Source organism: Triticum dicoccoides, chromosome 2B (genome assembly GCF_002162155.2).
Source record: "Triticum dicoccoides isolate Atlit2015 ecotype Zavitan chromosome 2B, WEW_v2.0, whole genome shotgun sequence".
Taxonomy (NCBI): Eukaryota; Viridiplantae; Streptophyta; class Magnoliopsida; order Poales; family Poaceae; genus Triticum; species Triticum dicoccoides.
In genome coordinates, this window is record NC_041383.1 from 375,285,611 (window position 1) to 375,309,792 (window position 24,182).

The window sequence follows — 24,182 nt, forward strand, 5'->3', positions numbered from 1 at the left end:
TTCACTGAATTATGCAACATGACACGCATAAAGGATTATGATCCCTGACACACTGAAATCGTGTCTATTTCCTTTTTCCTTAAGAGGAAAAGCTAAGGAATGGCTTCTTGCACTACCTAAAGGAAGTATTACTTCTTGGGGTGGTTATTGTAGTAAATTTTTGTCTAAGTATTTTCCACCTGCAAAGATTATGCAATTACGTTCTCATATTACAGGTTTCAAGCAAGAGGAACGTGAGCCACCAGCGCTTGCGTGGAATAGAATGAAGGAAGCTATTAGAAACTGTCCCAATCATGGAATGGAGGAATGGTTAATTCTCCATATGTTTTATAATGGTTTGAATCATATGTCAAAACCTATGCTTGATATAGCTGCAGGAGGAACGATCATGGCATGTTGAGAAAACCATAGAAGATGTCAAGAGATTATTGGCTGATATGCAAGAAAACCATGCACAATGGCATGTTGAGAGAACCACCACTAAAAGGGTGAATGCCATAGAAGAAAGTAGCACGGAATTAACAGCCAAGCTGGATGAACCTATCTCCGTGATAAAAGGTAAAGAAGAGGTAAACATGAATGCTATCACTAGTGAAGAACCTAGTGATGTGAATTTTATCGCTCGTAATAGCTACAATCCTAATTGAAAAAATAGTGGGTATGCTCCTAGACTTACTTATCCTAGTAATGGAGGAGCGCCCCCTAGACTTCCTTATCCTAGTAATGGAGGAATGCCCAATAATTTTAACAGAGCCAATGCTAGCAACAGAAATACTCTAGGAGAAACTCTTAAAAGTTTTATTGCTAGTCAAACTGAGCAGAATGAAAACTTTAAGAATATCTTGAAGAACCATGACAACTTACTTGGTGATTTAACCAGTAAGGTTGTTGGACTAATGAATGATGTGCAGATACTTGAAGGAAGATCCAAGAATATGGAAGCACAAGTGGCTAAACTAGTAGAGAGACAAACACTAATTTTGGCTAAGTTTGCAGGTAAACCGAAGCCTAATCACTACAAAAAAAGGCACAATCCTGACATTATGGCCTGAAAAATAACTTCTTCTGTCACGGTTATGACACTTCTATGGCAATAATTGTGAAAAAACATGTATCATCATAGAAGTGGTGGGCTCCTACTTCTATGACAAAAAATCATGACAGAAAATGGGCTTTTCGTCTTGGGTGGGCCGGAGACGCACCTGCATGACATCCTTTGGGCTGTCCATGACATAAAAATCATGGTAAAAGTGAGGGCGAGGAAACTTTGGGGAGTTCCCAGGTAAGGTGGGTGGGCTAGGCCGAGCGATGCTGTGTGGTTTGCACGTTTATCTCATATGGGCGTGTGTGCGAGGCACTCGTTAATCGAACTCGAGCAAGGCGTTCTCTTACTGCACCCGAGCAATCGATCAATCCCACTATGTATTGAAGCCAATCAATCCATTCGCTGTTAACTAGATCCGGTCGATTCCTTCACCGCTAACTGAACCCGAGCGATTCCTTTGTTGCTGCTGCTAACTGAATCCAAGTGATCGATCATTGTTGCTTCTTACTGAAGCCGACTGAGCCCCCATGCGAGACGTAGACAACCGGTGTTGGGTTGCCTCTGCATGAACAGTTCATGTTGCTGCCACGCGCATAATACGTAGATCGAGTCGAGATGTGGTGAGTCGACCTAGCCGGTTGGTTGGCTATGGATGAACAGTTCCCGGTGGGGGTGGATGAACAGGACCCTGTTGTTGTCGCTGGATGAACAGGACCCTGAGGAGGCCGCCACATCCTAGACGGCTGGTGGTGGATGGAAAAGACCCCGTGGAGGCTGGATGAACAGTAGCCGGTGGAGGCTGGAGGAAGTCGATGGTCGATGAACAGTGGCCTATGGAGGCTAGAGCAAGGCAGTAGATGGTAGATGAACAGTAGCCCATGGAGTCCCGTTTTGCGTTACGCCACACCCTTCCCGATGAACAGGTGATACATCTCCAACGTATCTATAATTTTTGATTGTTCCATGATATTATCTGTTTTGGCTGTTTTATATGCATTATTATGCTATTTTATATTGTTTTTGGGACTAACCTATTAACCTAGAGCCCAGTGCCAGTTCCTGTTTTTTCCTTGTTTTAGAGTTTCACAGAAAAGGAATATCAAACGGAGTCCAAACGGAATGAAACTTTCGCGATGATTTTTCTTGGACCAGAAGACATCCAGAGGACTTGGAGTACACGTCAGGGAAGCCACGAGGCACCCACAAGGACGAAGGGCGCGCACATGGGGGTAGGGTGCACCCCTCACCCTTGTGGGCACCTCGTGAATCCACCGACCTATTTCTTTCACCTATATATTCTCATATATCCCAAAAACAACCAAGAGAGCCACGAAAACACTTTTTCACCGCCACAACCTTCTGTACCCGTGAGATCCCATCTAGGGGCCTTTTCCGGCATCATGTCGGAGGGGATTCGATCATGGAGGGCTTCTACATCAACACCATTTCCTCTCCGATGAAGCGTGAGTAGTTTACCTCAGACCTACGGGTCCATAGCCAGTAGCTAGATGGCTTCTTCTCTCTCTTTGATTCTCAATACCATGTTCTCCTCGATGTTCTTGGAGATCTATTCGATGTAATACCTTTTTGCGGTGTGTTTGCCGAGATCCGATGAATTGTGGATTTATGATAAGCTTATCTATGAATATTATTTGACTATACTCTGAATTCTTATATGCATGATTTGATATCTTTACAAGTCTCTTTGAACTATCGATTTGGTTTGGCCAAAGCTTTGGGTTCAATCTTGCGGTGTTCGATCCCAGTGATAGAAGGGGAACTGAAAGGGCTAGTTATTGACTAGAAGGGGGTGAATAGGCGATTTTTATGAAAGTCTTCAAAACATGGGAGTTTCGAAGACAAACAATATAAACAACACTATCCGAATGCAGCGGAAGGTAGACTACACTAGACAAGCCATAGTCAAGTATTCAATGGAGTGAAAGCACGAAGACTAATAGCAGCTAGGTAGTAAAGATCGGGATGGAAGATAGTATGAAGCCAATCAGAACAGATAGTCACATAGTGAAGTCAAACAGATAATGTAAGCAGGCAATGGCTTCACGAAGACAAACTGTAAGTAAAGAGAGGTAAGAGATAGAACCAGTGGCTTCAGAAGGACAGGGATTTGTTCGACCAGTTCCAGTTGCTATGACAACTGCACGTCTGGTTAGGGAGGCTGAGATTCAACTCAGAAGACCGCATCTTCACCTTATTCCCCTTGAGCTAAGGACATTTAGTCCCCGCCCAATCACTCTGGTAAGTTTTCAAGGTAGACTTCTGAACCTTCATAGACTTCATTCACCGGCAATCCACAATGGCTCTTGGATGCTCAGAACGTGATGCCTAACTGGCTGGAGGATTCACAGTCCTCAAGTGTAACAAGTCTTCAGATCACGCGGACAGAAAGACTTCAGTGATGCCAAACACTCTTTGGGCTCTGGGTGGTTTGGGCTTTGTCCTCGCAAGGATTCTCTCTCGAAAGCTTCGGCGATGGGTTGCTCTCAAACGACAAAAGCCATGTACTAACTCTGAGCAGCCACCAATTTACGGTGTAGGGGGTGGGCTATTTATAGCCACTGGGCAACCTGACCGGATATGTCTGAAATGACCCTGGGTCACTAAGGAACTAACACGTGTCACAACGGTCAGATTTCAAACACACGTGGCAGCTTGACTTGGGTTACAAGTAAAGCTGACTTATCCGACACAGGATAAGATTTGCTCTCATTGTCTTCGCTCGAAGACATAGGATTTGGTTTGAGCATCACTTCAGTCACTCTGACTTTGTTCACTTGGACCCCACTTAACAGTGCGGTGGTTCCTATGACTCAACAAAGAAGAAAATGAAACAACAAAACAACTAAGTCTTCGCGCTCCATAGTCTTCACTCAATGTCTTCTCGTGTCATAGTCTTCAATGTGAATATCTTCACGGACCACCATTGTCTTTAATGTCTTCACACATTTTTAGGGGTCATCTCCGGTAGGTAAACCGAATCAAGGAGGGACTACTACCTGTGTTATCCTGCAATTCTCACAAACACATTAGTCCCTCAACCAGGTTTGTCGTCAATACTCCAAAACCAACTAGGGGTGGCTCTAGATGCACTTACAATCTCCCCCTTTTTGGTGATTGATGACAAACTGGTTGAAGTTTTCAACGGGGATAAAAGTATGTGAAATTGTAAGGATTAAGATATTGTCTTCATAGATGGCAAAAAGGCTCCCCTGAAGATGTGCATATAATTGTTTTGCGTTGGAATGCAAATGCACATGATAGTTGTACTTGTGGAGATCTTCTTCACGATATGAAGACAATACATCATGCATGAACAAATACACAGGAATAATGACATGCATAATGAAAAATGGACGCCTGTGGAATGAGTTCATGCAGGATTTATCATCGCATATGCGGAATTTATCATCGCATCACACAGAATAGCAGAAAAAGTAGCAGACGACCATCAAGTTCAAGTGTTACAACTCAAAGAACCAAATGTAGCAAAACGAGAGTTGTAAGCACTAGGGCAAAAGTATATCAACCACCCATCAAGACCCGCTTGAAGACTATCAACCTATGCTTCTCCCCTTTTGTCAGTAAGGACCAAAAAGGTTTGAAGACATAGGCTCTACTTGTTCCCATGAGGAGTAGGAGAAGCAGCAGGGTCATCGCTGAGGTTTGGTGGTGCACAAGAACTTGGTGCAGTGTCGACACGCGCTAAGGTTGGAGGTGGTGAGGAAGCATCATCTGCGTCATCCAAAACTCTGGCATTCACAGTTGCTGCGGAGGAGGAGTACTCTGAGTCTTCAAGAGACGGGGTTTGACATAAGACAACATTCCTGGGAGGAGTGGAGTCGAACTTGAATCTCTCAGTGAAGCCATCGTCTTGAAGGTCAGCTTCAGCACTTAGCAATGTCAGACTCTTCCAAGACCTCCGACAGGTTTCATGGGTGACAAAGGCATTCTTGGTGGCAAGATTGCGAATGCGATTGACATCCACCAAGAGGCTTTGCATTTGACGCTTCATCCAGTAGTGATGCTTGTCATGCTTTTGATGCAAGGCCACGAGAAGCTCTCGGCCATTGAGCACACGAGAGCACTTCCAAGGCCTTGGAGCAATGGTGCTTTCGGTGGCTTCAGTGCATGCACGGTGTGTGTTGCCGGCCAGTGGATAAACACGAGAAGCAACCTGAACTCCTTCAACATGCTGGGAAAAGCTCTGACGATCAATATTGTGAAGATATAGTGCTTCCTTGGCATGCTCTGGGTAAATGTCTTCAATGGACATATCAACCTCTGGTAAAAATATGAGATGGTTACGAGCAGAGGGTTGATAGTCAATGCTAGAGTGGAGCTTGATCAGGCGCATGATCCAAGGAGCATAGAACTTCAGACCAAAAATGTCAGACCTAGATGCAGCAAACTAGCGAATGAAGAAATCTTGAGTATTGAAGCTTTTGCCATTTAGAATGTAGAAGACCAATGTCTTCATTGCACCTTCAAGCTTTGCTGAGGAGGAATGCCCTTTGATGGGCCATAGAGTTCTCCTAATGATATGATAGATAGTGCGGGGCAGATACTCTAGGTCTTCAACAAGGAATTCCTTGGGATACTCAGCATCCTGGGGCAGTGGCTTCATCATACTAAGCATCTAGCTCATGTTGGGCTCTGGCTTCTGAAAGATGCTCTCCAATGCATCGCGATGAAGCTGACAACCAGGTTCATACAGTTCGCCTGGAGTGGAGAGGCCGGTAAGCTCAATGAGATCAAAGGCTTTGGCTTCATGATGAACGTTGCTCGTCATCCACTCAAGGACCCATGTCGTTGTATCCCTGTTGTAGCCGCGAATGTGGAGGGTTGCATAGAATTGCAGGAGAATCTCTTCATTCCAATGTTCCTTGTCGGTGACAAACTGCAGAAGGCCAACATCACGAAAGCAGTCTAGGGCTTCTTCTAGGCAGGTCAGACCAGCAATGGCTTCAGTGTCCACACGCATATGAGGAAATATGCGCTCCTGATTGTATAGAATACAGGAGTAGTAGCTGCGCTGCTGATAGCTCCAGAACCGATCCGATGATATTCTTGGCTTGGAATATGGGTTCTTGCTAGTATCGAATAAGGTGTTGTGTGCAATGAAGTCGTTGATATTGAATGAGCCTGGTGTCGATGCAGTACCTGGGAACCTTGGCAGCCTTGGTTTTGGCTTCTGAACTTGAGGCCTGTGCTCCACATCATAGTCAAACTGAGGTCCAGGAGCAGGCGGAGGAACCAAAATTGTCCATCTGACAGGAACAAGCTCGCCTTGTTAAAATGCATGCTCAATGGTGTGAGGCCTTGGTGGCGGAACAGGAGCAGTGGCATCAGCAGAGGCGTCACGTTGCACATTCTTTGTAGGGGTAACAGTGGCTTCAAGCACAGTGTTCACTGCAGGTGCCACATTGTCTTCAGCCATGACAATGTCATTGGCTTCAGGGGTGTTGTTGGTGGCCGCCTCAGGATTCTCAACCTCCACTTGAGGAGCTGGAGGGTCGGGCACAGATACGTTCTCCTCGAGAACAACTTCTTGGGTGGTAGGGGGAGTAGCAACATGCTCTTCTTCTTGTCTTTCTGCGACCGATGCAGCCGGATTGTCTTCAGCAACATTGGCTTCAGACGAGGGAACCGTCACAGAAGGATTGTCTTCAGGGAACACTTGATGTACCACCGAGCTGGACTGGTTTGAGTCTTCTTCTGTGATGGTGGTCATGGAGACCGATGGCTTGAGACCTTTGCGAAGCCGTTGAAAAACGGGCGACGCCTTTGGCAAGGGTGTGGTCTCCATGTAATTATCATCATTCACCAATGGACTAGTGGCTTGCATTGGTGGAGGACGGGGTGTACTTGGTGAATCTTGACTTGGGGTTGCTGGTTGGGGGCGATCAGCCCACGAGGCATCTTCAGAGATTGGTGTAAGTGCATCTAGTGCCACCCCTAGTTGGTTTTGGAGTATTGACGACAAAGTTGGTTGAGGGACTAATGCGTTTGTGAGAATTGTAGGATAACGCAGGTAGTGTCCCTCATTGATTCGGTTTACCTACCGGAGATGACCCCTAAAAATGTATGAAGACATTGAAGACAATGGTGGTATGTGAAGATATTCACACTGAAGACTATGACATGAGAAGACATTGAGTGAAGACTATGGAGCGCGAAGACTGAGTTGTTTCGTTGTTTCCTTTTCTTCTTTGTTGAGTCATAGGAACCACCGTACTGTTAAGTGGGGTCCAAGTGAACAAATTCAGAGTGACTGAAGTGATGCTCAACCAAATCCTATGTCTTCGAGCAAAGACAATGAGTGCAAATCTTATCCAGAGCTGGATGAGTCAACTTTGCTTGTAGCCCAAGTAAAGTTGCCGTGTGTGTTTGAAATCTGACCATTGGAACACCTGTCAGTTCCTTAGTGACCCGGGGTCATTTTGGACATATCAGGTCGGGTTGCCTTGTGGCTATAAATAGCCCACCCCCTACACCATAAATTCGTGGCTGCTCAGAGTTAGTTTATGGCTTTTGTCGTTTTGAGAGCAACCCACCTCGAAGCCTTTGAGAGAGAAATCCTTGCGAGGACAAAGCCCAAACACCCAGAGCCAAACGGTGTTAGGCATCACTGAAGTCTTTCTGTCTGTGTGACTTGAAGACTTATTACACTTGAGGACTGTGTATCCTCCAGCCGGTTAGGCATCGCGTTCTGAGCATCCAAGAGTCATTGTGGATTGTCGGTGAAAGAAGTCTGTGAAGGTTCGGAAGTCTACCTTGAAGACTTACCAGAGTGATTGGGCGAGGACTGTGTGTCCTTAGCTCAAGGGGAATAAGGTGAAGACGCGGTCTTCTGAGTTGAATCTCAGCCTCCCTAACCAGACGTACAATTGTCACAGCAACTGGAACTGGTCCAGCAAACCCTGTGTCTTCTACAAGTGACTGGTTCTATCCCTTCCCTCCTTTACTTTGAGTTTGTCTTTGTGAAGTCATTGCTTATTTGTCTTATCTGTTTGACTTCATTGCTTGACTACTATCGTTGATTGGCTTCATACTATCTTCCATCCTGATCCTTACTACATAGCTGCTATTAGTCTTTGTACGTTCACATTATTGCATACTTGACTATGGCTTGCTTGCTGTAGTTTATCTTCCGTGCTTATCAATTAGGTCATTTCTATTGTTTGTCTTAGAAACTTCCACGTTTTGAAGACTTTGAAAAAATCGCCTATTCACCCCCCCTCTAGTCAATAACTAGCACTTTCAATTGGTATCAGAGCAAGGTACTCCGTTGTTCTGTGTGATTCGGTTTAACCACCTGGAGTTTAGCTATGTCGACTGTAGGGATAATGAAAGTCTCCGCTGCTTGCCCCGTGTTTGATGGAACTGAATATCCCTACTGGAAGAATAAGATGCGCATGCATATTGAAGCCATTGATGTCGACCTCTGGTATGTCGTCAAGAACAGCGTTCCAAAAACTGGTGAAGGTGTCACCCCTGCTGATGTCAAGAAGTTCATTCAACTGGACTCGACTGCAAAGAACATCATCTGTGGTCATCTGACCAAAGGACAGTATGGCCGTGTGAGTGCTCTGGAAACGTCAAAGCTAGTCTGGAACTGGCTATCCAAGGTCAACGAAGGCGTCTCTACACAGAGAGACCAGAGGATCAGTGTTCTTCGCAATCTCTTCAACCGCTTCAAGAGAAACGACAATGAAAATGTCCAGCTCACGTTTGATCACCTCACCGACATCACAAATGAGCTTCAGGCTCTTGGCTCCACTGAGATCACCAAGCATGAAATCGTCAAGACGCTGCTGAGATCTCTTGACAGCTCCTTTGACACCCTTGCCCTCATGATACAAGAACGTCCTGACTTCAAGACTCTCGATCCGTCTGATATACTTGAGAGGCTCAACACACATGAGTTCCAGCTTTTTGAGAAAAGAGATATCTATGGCCCCAACTATGGCCGAACTCGTGCTTTGAAGGCAAAAGTTGTTTCCTCATCTGAAGAAGAAGAATCTGACTGCGGTTCTGATGATCCTGAAGACATTGGAAGGGAACTCGCTATGCTTGTGAAGAAGTTCCAGAAATTCACCAAGAAGAAGGGCTTCAGAAAGTCTTCACGATCCAGTTCAAGAAATGATGAAGCTTCCACTCAAGACAACAAGAAGAGAACCTGTCACAAGTGTAAGAAGCCTGGGCACTACATCTCTGAGTGTCCCCAGTGGGACAACGAGAAGAAGAAGAAGAAGAGCAAGGAATATGACTCTGATGACAAGAAGAAGAAGAAATCTTCAAAGTCTTCTTCCAAGTCCTCATCAAAGTCTTCATCTCATAAGAAGAGCTCATCTGGCAAGACTCGTGCTTTTGTTGGCAAGGAAATGGATTCAGAGGAGGAGTCTGCTTCTGAGGAGGCGGAGGTGGAATCTGAAGCTGAGTCCGACTCTGGCGTTGCAAGTCTAGCTCTAGCCACAGCCTACGTTGCCAAGTCCATCTTCAACACTGAAGACAATGACTCCCACACCAATGCTGATGATGACAAGGACGATCCTGCTCCCACCTACTGCTTCATGGCACGCGGTGCCAAGGTAAAATCACGCGATGCTTACTTTCAAACATCAAGTGAAGATGACTCTGATTGTGAATCTAAACCCAGCTACAAAACACTTGCTAAAATTGCTACTGAACAACAAAGGGCTATGGAACATACTCAAAAACTGTTAGACAAAAGCGATGACCTGTTGGACGCGGAAATGACACGTTCACAGTCCTTAGTTGAAGACATAAAAAATCTTCATGCTAAGTATCAAAAACTTGAAAGTCTTCATGAGACGCTCTCAACCACTTATGAAAAGCTCTCCTATGATTATCTTCAAAGGAAGCAACAGCTTGAGAAATTGAAAGCGACTCATGAAGATCTTCAAAAAGAGAATGAGTCATTTCGCGCTCAACAGATCAGTTCCGCTCAGGATGGATTTGAACCACCATGTTTAAAATGCATTGAGCGTAATAACGCTACCTCTGTTGCTGAATGTTCCAATGCTGCTACTGTTGCTTTGTCTTCAACTACTGATGTGGTAACTAACCCCTCTGCTGAGGATACCACTACTATTGCTGATGAAAATGCTAGGTTGAAGACACTGCTTGAAACAGGGATGTATAAAAGTCTGAAAGGACATCAGACACTTTGTGATGTCCTCAAAAAGCAGATTCTGAAACGAAACCCTAGGAAAGAGGGTGTTGGGTTCGAGAGGAAAATGAATGCTGATGGTTCCTACTGGAAGCCTGAGAAGTATCCCAAAACCACATGGGTTGCTGCAACGGAACCTTCAGTGGATCCATCCACTTTATCTGGATTTACCTGTGCTAATCCTATTATCATTGATGAATCCTTTGATGCAAACTATAAAATGTTCAAAAATTAGAATGGTGAAGTGTTTCCCAGGTATATTGGTACTAACTGCAGGAATGGACCACCTATGAAGAAGATCTGGGTTCCCAAAAGCTGTCTTGAGAATCTTCCAGTGAATGTCATCATGACACCACCTGGGAAGAAGACAAACCCCAGACCAAAGGCATCATATGGTCCAATGGCTTCATACGAATACAGGACTCACTTGAGTCACCCTAACGCCAATGTTTTGCAGGGAAATCATACTCAAACTTATGAATATGAACGTGTGTCCTCAAACCGCCATGTTCATAGGACTAAGAACTTTTCTGCTTATTCATATGAGTATCATTCATCTCCTGCAAGGCTATTTGCTAGGGCTTCAAAGCCGAAATTCTCAGATGCTGCACTTAGACTCATTGCTTCTAAGCCATCCCTGAAGATGTGGGTGGTGAAGAAGAATTAACTCTCTTTTGCAGAATATGGTCTCCAGCCAGCAATCAAAGGCGTCCGATATTATTGCTGGGGACCTAAAACACAAAGGGACGCATGATAAAATGACTTACTATGTATTCCACATATGAATCGCTTACCTGTCATACTGTGTGTTCTAACTTTCATCTAAGCTGTGATAATCCTAGTGTGCGTCAAATGCTTATGCTTCACAACATACCTTGTGAAGTCTATCCTCCTAACTGCACTGTAGGGTATGACAGCTCGTGCTTCAGAATAGATTATCGACAACGGATGCACTAATCATATGACTGGTGATCGAAGTCTTCTCATGGACTCAACCTTACGTCCATCCGACAAGAGTCAAATCACATTTGCTGACACTGGTAAAAGCAAGGTATTGGGTCTAGGTAGAGTTGCAATCTCGAAGGATCAACACATGGATAAAGTGATGCTTGTTGAATCCCTTGGGTTCAACTTAGTGTCTGTCTCAATGCTTTCTGACTTGAACATGATTGTGCTATTTGGAAAATATCGTTGCCTTGTACTAATGGAATCTGACAAGTCTCTAGTCTTTGAAGGGTATAGGAAAGATGATCTATACATGGTAGATTTCTCAGCAGGTCCACAGCTTGTCGTATGTCTTCTTACAAAAGCTTCAGAATGCTGGCTCTGGCATCGGAGGCTGGGGCATGCTGGCATGAGGAACTTACACACACTCGTCAAGAAGAAGCATGTCATAGGCATCAAAGGTGTCAAGTTCAAGAAAGATCATTTGTGTGGTGCCTGCGAAGCTGGAAAGATGACGAGGGCCAAGCACCCCTCGAAGACAATCATGACGACATCTCAACCCTTTGAGCTGTTGCACATGGACTTATTTGGCCCTACTCACTACTCTACCCTCACAACAACAGCGTGTCTCTATGGCTTCATCATTGTTGATGACTACTCAAGATATACATGGGTGCACATAATTCTCTACAAGACTGAAGTACAAGATGTCTTCAGACGATTCGCCAATCGAGCAATGAACAATTATGGCATCAAGATCAAGCATATCAGAAGTGATAACGGCACTGAATTCAAGAACACCGGGCTTGATCTCTATCTGGATACAATGGGAATCACTCATGAGTTTTCTGCTCCATACACACCTCAGCAAAATGGCATTGTTGAGCACAAGAACAGAACCCTCATTGAGATGGCTCGAACAATGCTCGACGAGTACCAGACACCAAGAAAGTTCTGGCCTGAAGCTATTGATACAGCATGTCACATCATCAACCGTGTTTACATCCACAAGCTTCTGGGCAAAACATCCTATGAGCTCCTTACTGGCAAGAAGCCAAATGTCAGCTACTTCAGAGTCTTTGGTGCTAGGTGCTGGATCAAGGATCCCCATCACAGGTCAAAATTTGAACCCAAAGCTCACGAAGGCTTCATGCTCGGTTATGGAAAGGACTCGCACTCTTATAGAGTCTTCAACCTCTTCCACTACAAGATCGTTGAAAGTATGGACGTGTGATTTGATGAAACAAATGGTTCACAACGAGAGCTCCTGCCAAGCACATTGGATGAAGCTCCTTCCAGCGAATCTATCAAGCTGATGGGAACTAGTGAAATCATGCCCTCTGAAGCACAACCTGAAGAGGAACTTATCATTTTTGCACCAAACCAACCTGAAAACAATGCTCAGACCGAAGACAATCCTCCCAATGATGACAATGATCAGCATGAGCAAGGGCTTTGTCCAGTTCATCCTCATGTTGCAAATGAAGTACAAATTGAGAAGATAATTGATAGCATCAATGCACCTGGTCCACTTACTCGCTCAAGAGCAACACCGTTAGCAAATTTCTTTGGGCATTTTTCATTTGTATCAATATCTGAACCCAAGAAAGTTGTTGAAGCCTTTATGGAACCTGAATGGATTCAAGCCATGCAAGAAGAACTTCAATAGTTCAAGCTGAATAATGTTTGGGAACTTGTCAAGCACCCTGACCCTCGCAAACATAACATTGTTGGCACTAAATGGATATATCGAAACAAGCAAGATGAGCATGGTCAAGCCGTCAGAAACAAAGCATGTCTTGTGGCTCAAGGATATACTCAAGTTGAAGGAATTGACTTCGATGAAACATTTGCTCCTGTAGCAAGGCTTGAAGCTATTCGCATGCTGCTAGCCTATGCTAATCACCACAACATCTTGATATATCAAATGGATGTGAAGAGTGCTTTCCTCAATGGCAAGATTGAAGAAGTGTATGTTGCTCAACCACCTGGCTTTGAAGATCCAAAACATCCTGATATGGTGTACAAACTAAACAAAGCACTGTATGGCCTCAAACAAGCTCCTCGCGCTTGGTATGATACAATCAAAGACTTCTTGAAGAGCAAAGGCTTCAAACCAGGATCCCTAGATCCCACACTCTTCATGAAGACATATGATGGTGAACTGTTTGTATGCCAAATATATGTGGATGACATAATCTTCGGCTGCACCAACCAGAAGTATAGTGATGAGTTTGGATACATGATGCAAGAGCAATATCAGATGTCCATGATGGGGGAGCTGAAGTTCTTCCTTGGTCTTCAAATTCGTCAGCAAAGGAATGGCATCTTCATATCTCAAGAAAAATATCTCAAAGATTGTCTGAAGAAGTTTGGAATGCAAGATTGCAAAGGTTACACGACGCCAATGCCAGCCAAACATCATCTTGGTCCCGACGACAATGGTAAAGAGTTCGATCAAAAGGTATACCGCTCCATGATTGGTTCTTTACTTTACCTATGTGCATCTAGGCCAGATATTATGCTTAGTGTTTGCATGTGTGCTCGATTCCAAGCGGCACCAAATGAATCGCATCACTTAGCTGTGAAGCGAATTCTTCGATATTTGGCTTACACCCCAACACTCGGATTATGGTATCCAAAGGGCTCAAGATTTGATCTGGTTGGATTCTCGAATGCTGATTATGCTGGTGACAAGGTGGATCGCAAGTCTACATCAGGAACATGTCACTTTCTGGGACGATCACTTGTCTGTTGGTCTTCAAAGAAGCAAAAATGTGTATCACTCTCAACTGGTGAATCTGAATACATTGCTGCTGGATCTTGTTGTGCTCAGCTTCTGTGGATGAAGCAAACTCTCAAGGACTATGGCGTCAATCTGAAACAAGTACCTCTCTTCTGCGACAACGAAAGCGCCATCAAGATTGCCAACAATCCAGTTCAGCACTTGAAGACAAAGCACATTGAAATTCGTCATCACTTTCTCAGAGATCATGTCATGAAGAAAGATATTGACATCATTCACGTCAACACTGAATAGCAACTGGCAGATATCTTCACAAAGCCCCTGGATGAGAAAAGGTTTTGCAAGTTACGGTGTGAGCTAAATATCTTGGAATCCTCAAATGTCCTGTGATCAAGCACACATCCTAACACTTATGCATGTTGATGGTTTAGATGTGCGACACACGAAGTAAAGTATATCTTCAATCAATGAAGACTTACATTCTAAATGTGAATACATTAACGTGGAATTTGACTTCGAAGCACCACGATAATTGTGCGTCGTGTCTGGGTCTAATACTTCCTATACGGTGGGTAACGCCACCACCAAATTTCTTGGTTTGAAGTGTTTCACTCATGGCGTTATTGTTGAATATCATCGCATTTGATTTGACTTCAAAATTTCAACTAATCTTCATGATTTACTTCACTAGGTTGATTTAATTGGTTTTTCATATATATATATATATACTAGTATTCTGTCCTCTACAGCATTCACTTATAGCTATGTCTTCATTGTTGAATCTTTTGAACTAAGTGAATGTGATCGGACCCTTATCTCTCTATGCTTACTATCTCAAACTCTATCTGTCCAAATCATATGCATTCTATTGAAACTGTCGAATGTCTTCTCTGCATCCTTGTCAACAGAAGACACAGAGACAAACGTTGAGTCTGTTAAATGATTCATCCTTATTGACTGAAATCCGGAGAAGCCGGAACGACCATCCGACAAACTTGGCGGGCGTGGGAACGTGGGACAACTCTGAGTATGTTGCATGCTTGCCACGTGTCCCTCAGATGTGAACAGGCAGGGGCACCTGCGTAATTGCACTATGGCGCACACCTTCTTATAAATACGTGCCCCCTGCGGTCAAGAAAACCTTCTTCCACCTCTCCACCTAGTCAAAACCCTAGCGCCACCGCTAGCTCTCGACGACGCCGGCGACGAAGCGCTTAGCTGCCGTGACTTCTCCGACGCCGTCCTCACGCCGGCCTCGGGCATCGTCCTCTCCGCCGCCGCCGTAGGTGTCCTCCGTCGCCAAGTTAGGGCACGGTGGCTTGAACTACTCGGTCTCCTATTCATCCCATCTAGCAGTTCATCGTGTGGTAAATATAACTCTATTTTTACCATCTTTTTGATCCTCAATGATTCATCCAATTTACCAAAATTGGTTTCTGTCTATACAAAGTTAGATCTATTCTGTCTGCATCTCATACTGCCTAGTATATTCACTTAAGCTTCATATCTAGTTAGATTCCTCACTTGTACTTATTCACGGATTCGTGCAAATCTGGAACCGACTCTCAACACATAAGTGAATGTCTTCGCAACATGAGGTCAATGTCTTCAAACTGATTTATCTTCAAAATCTTCTGAGAATGCATATGACCTCTTCCTCTTCCCTCGCATCTCTAATGTTGTCACAGGTACATGTCCATGGGAGAATCCCTAGGTTCTCATAGTCTGCATTCGTTTGCAGAATTCTTACAGCAACACATTGAATCTCCCGAAGCCAGTTCCTGTCTGACCAGCAAGCGAAAGCCTTTGAAGCCTTTGAACATATTGAAACCATTCAGTTTGAAGTTCATGGCTACGGAGAAATCTGTAAGGAAGGGTGGCAGACAGCATCGAGGGGGAACATCAAAGGATCTGCCCGATGATCTTGCAGAACTCTACAAAACAGATCCCGAAGAGGATTATAATCAGCGCAAGACACGAATCCAATGGATTCGACGCTATTGGGCTGAACAATGGTTCAAGTACAAGTTCGTGACCCAGGAGTACGCTGAGAAGAATGCTATTAAGAGTCCTTGGGGTGATATTCTCTATCGAGGCCTTCCCCCCAAGAACAAAGCTGAAGCCATTGCACAAGAATTTTATCCTTGTATGGTCCGTGGACCACAGCCTGAGAATGCCGATCCATCATCATTACTCTAGTGTCGTGACGATAATCTCTTCAAGCACAACTTCCAGTATGCAAAGGCATCGGCAAAGGAAAACAAGAAGTCATGGGGATTAGACTTCGTCCCTCTGCTCCCCGTGATGATGGCACACGTGAAGCGGAAGAAAATAGAATTGGCCCCTTTTCAAACCTTGATGGCCTCATCTCTTACATCTTGGTACAAGGTGCCAAAGTGGATCATTCTGATAATGATGCTGATTCTGATGAAGCCTCAGCTCCTCCTCCAAGGCCGCAGAAGCCAAACAAAATTAAGGCTTCAACATCAGCTGCATCTCCAAAAGCTTCTCGTGTGAAGCCACTGGCCACTGCACCTCCTGAAGACAGTGTGCAGTCTGAAGATCTTTCACGCATCTCCAATAAGACAGAGAAGAGAAAGAAAATCATCAAGAGTACTGATCAAACATTGACTCCTGCTGCTATTCTGCGTGAAGAGCACATTGATCTGTCCAGCGATGACGATCTTGCAGATGATGCTCTTGAGCAACTGATCAAGAGCAAGGAAGAAGTAGAGATCTTCAATAATTTGCCTCTCTTTGATGTGGCAGTCATCCATAACTTCATTGATGAATGGTTTGACACACCAAATCTCAGCTTTGATGATCTGCAACTTCCAATTGGCCTCAGCGTCACCTTCAATGGCGCCATTGCTTCTGATCTAGCTATTGCTCAGCGCATCGTCGAACTGAAGCACAAGATTGACTATGAAAAGGCTCAGTTCAAGAAGCATGTGGCCACGCTCAACATGCAAGATGTCAAAAATTTCAAGATCATGCTGCACGAGCTCAAAGAAGCCTTTCACAAGAAGCGTGAAGAAGCTCAAGGCTCTCGTGAGCGCATGAAAAATTTGGCTAACAAGTGTGTGCTTGCCTACAATGAGGCAGAGAAGCGCAAGGCTCTTGGTCGTCCTGGCATCGACCCCAGGATGGCTGCAAAGAAGAAGAAATCGACTGTCCAATCTGCACCTTCAAGGCAAGATGAACCTCACATTGTCTTCCCAAGCAGCATGACTGGCTCGAAGCCAAAAGTCACGTCAACCACTTCAGAACAGAAGAAGACGAGGGCTGCAAAGGCTGAAGCCAGAAAAAGGAAAACCTCAGAAGCCTCTGATGCTGCTCCCTCCAAGAAGAAGCGCAAGACCAAGAAAAATCGGGCTGCTCCCACAGAGCCCCTTGTTGTTGAACCCATCTCAGTGGTTCGTCCTGCATCTGCAACCCAAGAACTACGAATGACTGTTCATGAGCCTGCTTCCACAGAGGCTCCTCAAGCTGAAGAGATTCCAGCAGTTGATCCCATCACTGCTGAAGACATTGGTCACCATGACAATGTTGAAGATGATGAAGTTCTTCCTCAAATTGAATACAATGTGGTATCATCGCCTGTTCTTACAAACAGCGAAATCATCAGCATTGGTCGTCCTCTGACGCCAATTGCTCAGGATGCTTCATGGGCTGATCGCCAGCAACAACAAGACTCCCCCAGTACTCCCCAACAACAACAAGTCACACCATCTGTGCAAGTTGAAGAGGATGAGGACCTGCCTACTCCATCTCCAAAGGCGTCGCCTGTATTACAAAGGCTTCGCAAAGGACCAAGGCCTCAAGTCCCTCTTCCGAGCATTCCAGAAGGAGAAGTGCACCATCAACCTGTTGCACGTCAAGTGTTTTCAGAAGCCACTCCAACTGTGAATGTCTCCGTGTCTGAAACCCCAGCTGCTGAAGACAATCCGGCTGCATCAGCCGATTACGAACTTCAAGAAGAACGTGTCCCTACTCCCCCTATTCCTGAAGAAGCTGTTCATGAAGTGAACGTGTCTGTGCCTGACCCTCCAGCTCATCAAGTGGAGGTTGAAAACCTTGAGGCTGCCACCACCAACACCAATGAAGCCAATGACATAGTCATGGCTGAAGCTAATGTGGAGCCTGTCCCAAGCACCGTACCAAAAGTCAATGCTGAAAATGCTCCTGAAGCTTCTGTTGTGCAGCACGAAGCCACTGTTGCTGCCACTGCTCCTGTTCCGCCACCAAGGCCCTATACAATTGAGCAAGCATACAACCATGGCGAGCTAATCACAGTAAGATGGCCCGTTCTGGTCCCTCCGCCTAATGTCTCTGGTCCTCAGTTTGACTATCACATTGAGCATAGGCCTCAGGTCCAGAAGCTAAAGCCAAGACTGCCAAGGTTTCCAGGTACTGCCACATCTGTCGGGTCCTTCAATGCAAATGGCTTCAAAAGCCACAACACATTCTTTGACAGCTCAAAGAACTCCTACACAAGGCCAAGAATATCATCAGATCATTTCTGGAGTCATCAGCAACGAAGCTATTACTCCTGTGTTATGTATGATCAAGGGCGCATTTTCCCTCATATGCGCCTCGACACTGAAGCCATTGCTGGACTGCCATGCTTAGAAGAAGCACTTGACTGCTTTCATGATGCTGGTCTGCTCAGCTTTGTGACAGACAAAGAACATTGGAATGAAGAACTATTGCTTCAATTCTATGCTACCCTCCACATTTGCGGCTACAACAGAGATACAAAGACATGGGTTCTCGAGTGGATGATAGGAAATGTTCATCATGAAGCCAAAGCTCTTGACATCATTGAGCTTACAGGCCTATCCACTCCCGGAGAGCTGTATGAACCTGGTTGTCAAAACCACCGCAATGCACTGGAGAGCATCTTCCATAAGCCTGAACCCAACATGAGCCAGATGTTGAGCATGATGAAGCCATTGCCTCATGATGCTGAATACCCAAAGGAGTTCTTTGTTGATGACCTTGAGTATCTGTCGTGCACCATATATCACATTATCAGGCGGACTCTATGGCCTATCAAAGGACATTCATCAGCTGCAAAACTTGAAGGAGCCATGAAGACATTGGTCTTTTACATCCTCAATGGCATCAGCTTCAATGCACAAGATTTCTTCATCAGGCAACTGGCTGCAGCTGGATCTGACCTTTTTGGCCTGAAATTCTATGCTCCATGGGTCATGCACCTCATCAAGCAACATTCTGCTGTCAACTATCAACCCTCTGCTCGCAATCATGTGATCTTTCTACCAGAGGTTGATATGTCAGTTGAAGCCATATACCCTGAACCTGTGAAGAAGCCTCTTTGTCTTCAAAATGTTGAACATCAAAGCTTCACTCAGCCTATGGAAGGAGTCCAAGCTGTCACGCGTGTCTATCCAATGGCTGGAAACACTCGTCTACCTCATCGTGCGCCAACTGAAGCTACTGAGAGCACAATTGCTCAAAGGCCAAAGAAGTGCTCTCGGGTCCTCAATGACCGAGAACTTCTTGTGGCTCTGCATCAGAAACAAGATAAGCATCATTTTTGGCTCAAGCGTCAGATGCAAAGCCTCTTGGTGGATGTAAATCGCATTCGAAACCTTGCCACCAAGAATGCATTTGTCACTCACGAAACTTGTCGGCGATCATGGAAGAGTTTGACCCTGCTTAGTGTTGAAGCAGATCTTCAAGACGATGGCTTCACTGAGAGATTCAAGTTTGACTCCACTCCTCCACGGAATGCTGTCCTACGAAGAACTCCATCTCTTGAAGACTCTGACTATTCTTCCTCCGCGGCAACTGTAAATGCCAATGTGATCGATGATGAAGACGATGCAACTTCACCGCCCCCTACTTCTGCACGCATCGACACTTCACCAAGTTCGTCTGCACCGCCAAACAACAACGACAACCCTACTGCTTCACCTACTCCTCATGAGGACGAGTAGATGTTCTATGTCTTCAAACCTTTTTGGTCATTACTGACAAAAGGGGGAGAAGCATATGAGTTGATAGTCTTCAAGCGGGTTCATAAGGGCGGTTGCTTTATATTTTTGCCTAGTGCTTACAACTCTTGCTTTTTGATACACTTCATTCTTTGAGTTGTAACACTTAAACTTGATGGTCATCTGCTACTTATTTGCGTTTCCACGTGCGATGATAACTTCCGCACTTAGATCATTCTGCAGACGTCCATTTTCCATTATGCATGTCATTCTTTAAGTTATATCATTTCATGCATGATGAATTATCTTCATAAGTTGAAGAGGATCTCCACAAGTACAACCTGCCATGTGCATTTGCATTCCAAAAACAAATCATTTATATGCACATCTTCAGGGGGAGCCCTTGCCACTTATGAAGACAATACCCTATCCTTTACAATTTGACATACTTCTTTCCCGTTGAAAACTTCAACCAGTCTGTCATCAATCACCAAAAAGGGGGAGATTGTAAGTGCATCTAGTGCCACCCCTAGTTGGTTTTGGAGTATTGATGACAAAGTTGGTTGAGGGACTAATGCGTTTGTGCGAATTGCAGGATAATGCAGGTAGTGTCCCTCATTGATTCGGTTTACCTATCGGAGATGACCCCTAAAAATGTATGAAGACATTGAAGACAATGGTGGTATGTGAAGATATTCACACTGAAGACTATGACATGAGAAGACATTGAGTGAAGACTATGGAGCGCGAAGACTGAGTTGTTTCGTTGTTTCCTTTTCTTCTTTGTTGAGTCATAGGAACCACCGTACTGTTAAGTGGGGTCCAAGTGAACAAAGTCAGAGTGACTGAAGTGATGCTCAACCAAATCCTATGTCTTCGAGCGAAGACAATGAGTGCAAATCTTATCCAGAGCTGGATGAGTCAGCTTTGCTTGTAGCCCAAGTAAAGTTGTCGTGTGTGTTTGAAATCTGACCGTTGGAACACGTGTCAGTTCCTTAGTGACCAGGGTCATTTCGGACATATCAGGTCGGGTTGCCTTGTGGCTATAAATAGCCCACCCCCTACACCATAAATTGGTGGCTGCTCAGAGTTAGTTTATGGCTTTTGTCGTTTTGAGAGCAACCCACCTCGAAGCCTTTGAGAGAGAAATCCTTGCGAGGACAAAGCCCAAACACCCAGAGCCAAAGAGTGTTAGGCATCACTGAAGTCTTTCTGTCTGTGTGACTTGAAGACTTATTACACTTGAGGACTGTGTATCCTCCAGCCAGTTAGGCATCGCGTTCTGAGCATCCAAGAGTCATTGTGGATTGCCGGTGAACGAAGTCTGTGAAGGTTCGGAAGTCTACCTTGAAGACTTACCAGAGTGATTGGGCGAGGATTGTGTGTCCTTAGCTCAAGGGGAATAAGGTGAAGACGCGGTCTTCTGAGTTGAATCTCAGCCTTCCTAACCAGACGTACAGTTGTCACAGCAACTGGAACTGGTCCAACAAATCTTGTGTTTTCAACAAGTGACTGGTTCTATCCCTTCCCTCCTTTACTTTGAGTTTGTCTTCGTGAAGTCATTGCTTATTTGTCTTATCTGTTTGACTTCATTGCTTGACTACTATCGTTGATTGGCTTCATACAATCTTCCATCCTGATCCTTACTACATAGCTGCTATTAGTCTTTGTACGTTCACATTATTGCATACTTGACTATGGCTTGCTTGTTGTAGTTTATCTTCCGCTGCTTATCAATTAGGTCATTTCTATTGTTTGTCTTCGAAACTTCCACATTTTGAAGACTTTGATAAAAATCGCCTATTCACCCCCCCCCCCTCTAGTCGATAACTAGCACTTTCAATTGGCGTCATAGGACGACCAATACTGATGAGCTCGCTGTTCTAGAGAACAGGCGATGATACCGTCGGGCGCTCAATCTGAGGAAGAACTACATCATCTTCTACATTGTCGTGTGAGGACCAATGTCTTCATTCGCCATGGGGTCAACGACTGGAACTTCTTGAGCTTCAGGAGCCTCTGTGGAAGCAGACTCATGAATGATCAACTGATGCTCTTCATTGTCAGGGTCAGGGTGTGCGAAAGCAATGGGTTCAACTATAAGGGGCTCTGTGGAAGCAGCCCGATCTCTCTTCTTGGGGGGGTGCATCATCAGTGGTGCGCTTGATTTTGCGCTTCCTGGCTTCGGCTTCAGCTGCCTTGGTTTTCTGCTGATCTGAAGCCACTGTGGAGACCTTAGGCTTCGAGCCTGTCATACTGGCTGGGAAGACAATGTGAGGTTCTTCCCGCCATGGAGCTTCAGTCTGGGCCACAGTGTGCTTCTTCTTCTGCTTGGCAGCCATCTTGGGGTCAATGCCAGGACGCCCAAGAGCCTTGCGCTTTTTAGCTTCGTTGTAAGCCTGAACACACTTTGCAGCTAGAGTTTTCATGCGCTCTCTTGAGCCTTTGGCTTCCTCACGTTTCTTGCAAAACACCTCCTTGAGGTCATTGAGCATCACCTTGAATTTCTGGACATCAGCCACACTCAGCTTGGCCACATGCTTCTTGAACCGTTCCTTCTCAAAATCAATCTTGTGCTTCAGTTCAACAATTGCTGAGCCAGAGCCAGCTCAGGAGCAATGGCGCCTTGAAAGGAGACGCTGATGCCAATGGGGAGTTGAAGATCATCAAAGCTGAGATCTTGATTGTCGAACCATTCATCAATGAAATTGTGCAAGATGTTCACATCGAAGAGGGGCAGATCATTGAAGATCTCCGCCTCTTGCTTGCTCTTGATCAACTGCTCGAGAGCATCATTGCCAAATTCTTCATCTGAAGACAAATCAATGGCTTCAGATTCGTTCCTCAGAACGGCAGCAGGTGTCAGTGCTTGACTGTGTCGTTGAACAGGTTTCTTCTGTGGCTTCTCACGCTTCTTGGAGATGCGATAGAGATCTTCAGAGGTGTTACTAGGAGCAGGAGGGGTAGTTGCCAATGGCTTCACTCGCGAAGCTTTTGGAGCAGCAGATGACTTTGAAGCTTTAGCCTTCTTTTGCTTCTGCGGCTTTCGAGTAGGAGCTGGAGCTTCATCAGTGTCAGCACCATCATCAAAATGATCCACTTTGGCACCTTGGACAGTAATATGGGTGATGAGGCCAACAAGGTTGTAGAAGGGGCCGATCCTGTTCTCATTTGCTTCACGGGTGCCATCGTCCTGAGGTGAGGAAGGACCAGGGTTGAAGTCAAGCCCTAGAGCCTTCTTGTTCTTCGCAGCGGAGTCTTTGGCGAACTAGTAGTCGCGCTTGAACAGATGGTCTTCACAGCACCACAACAGAGAAGAAGGATCAGCGTTCTCTGGCTGCGGTCCGCGAGTCATGCACGGATAGAATTCTCGTTGGATGGCTTCAGGAAGGGACTGGGGTTGAAGATTTTTGTACACAATGTCTCCCAAGGGTCCCTTGATGGCATTCTTCTCTACATATTCTTCAGTGACGAAGCGGTATTTGAACCATTCTTCTGCCCAATATCTTCGAATCCACTGGATTCGATTCTTGCGGCCGGTATAGGTTTCCTTAGGGTCTGTTTTGTATAGCTCATGCAAATCTAGAGGCAAATCCTTGGAAGTGTTACCACGGCGCTGTCTTCCTCCCTTTCGTGCTGACTTCTCAGTTGCCATGAAGTTTAAACTGAAAGGCTTCAGTATGTGCAATGGCTTCAAACGGCTGGTCAGACAAGAACTGGCTTCAGGTGAATTGATGTGACTCTGCAAGAATTCTGCAAACGAATGAAGACTATGGGAACCAAGGGATTCTCCCACAGACATGTACCTGTGACAGCATTAGAGGTGCGAGGGAAGGGGAAGAGGTCATATGCATTCTCAGAAGATTTTGAAGATAAATCAGTTTGAAGACATTGACCTCATAACGCGAAGACATTCACTTATTTGATGAGAGTTGGTTCCAGAGTTGTACAAATCCAAGAATAAGTACAAGTGAGAAATCTAACTTGTAAAGAAGCATAAGTGAATAGACTAGGCAGGATATGAGATGCAGAATGAGATAGATTCAAGTTTGGAGATCTAGAAACCACTTTTGGTAAAGACGGATGAATCTATCAGATCAAAAAGACGATAAAAGGTAAAATTTAATTACCACACGAAGAACTGCTAGACGGAGCGAAAGTGGAGGCCGAGCAGTTCGATCTCCTGTGCCCTAACTTGGTGACGGAAGACACCTACGGCGACGGCGGAGAGGACAAGGTGCACGGCCGGCGTGAGGACGGCGTCGAAGA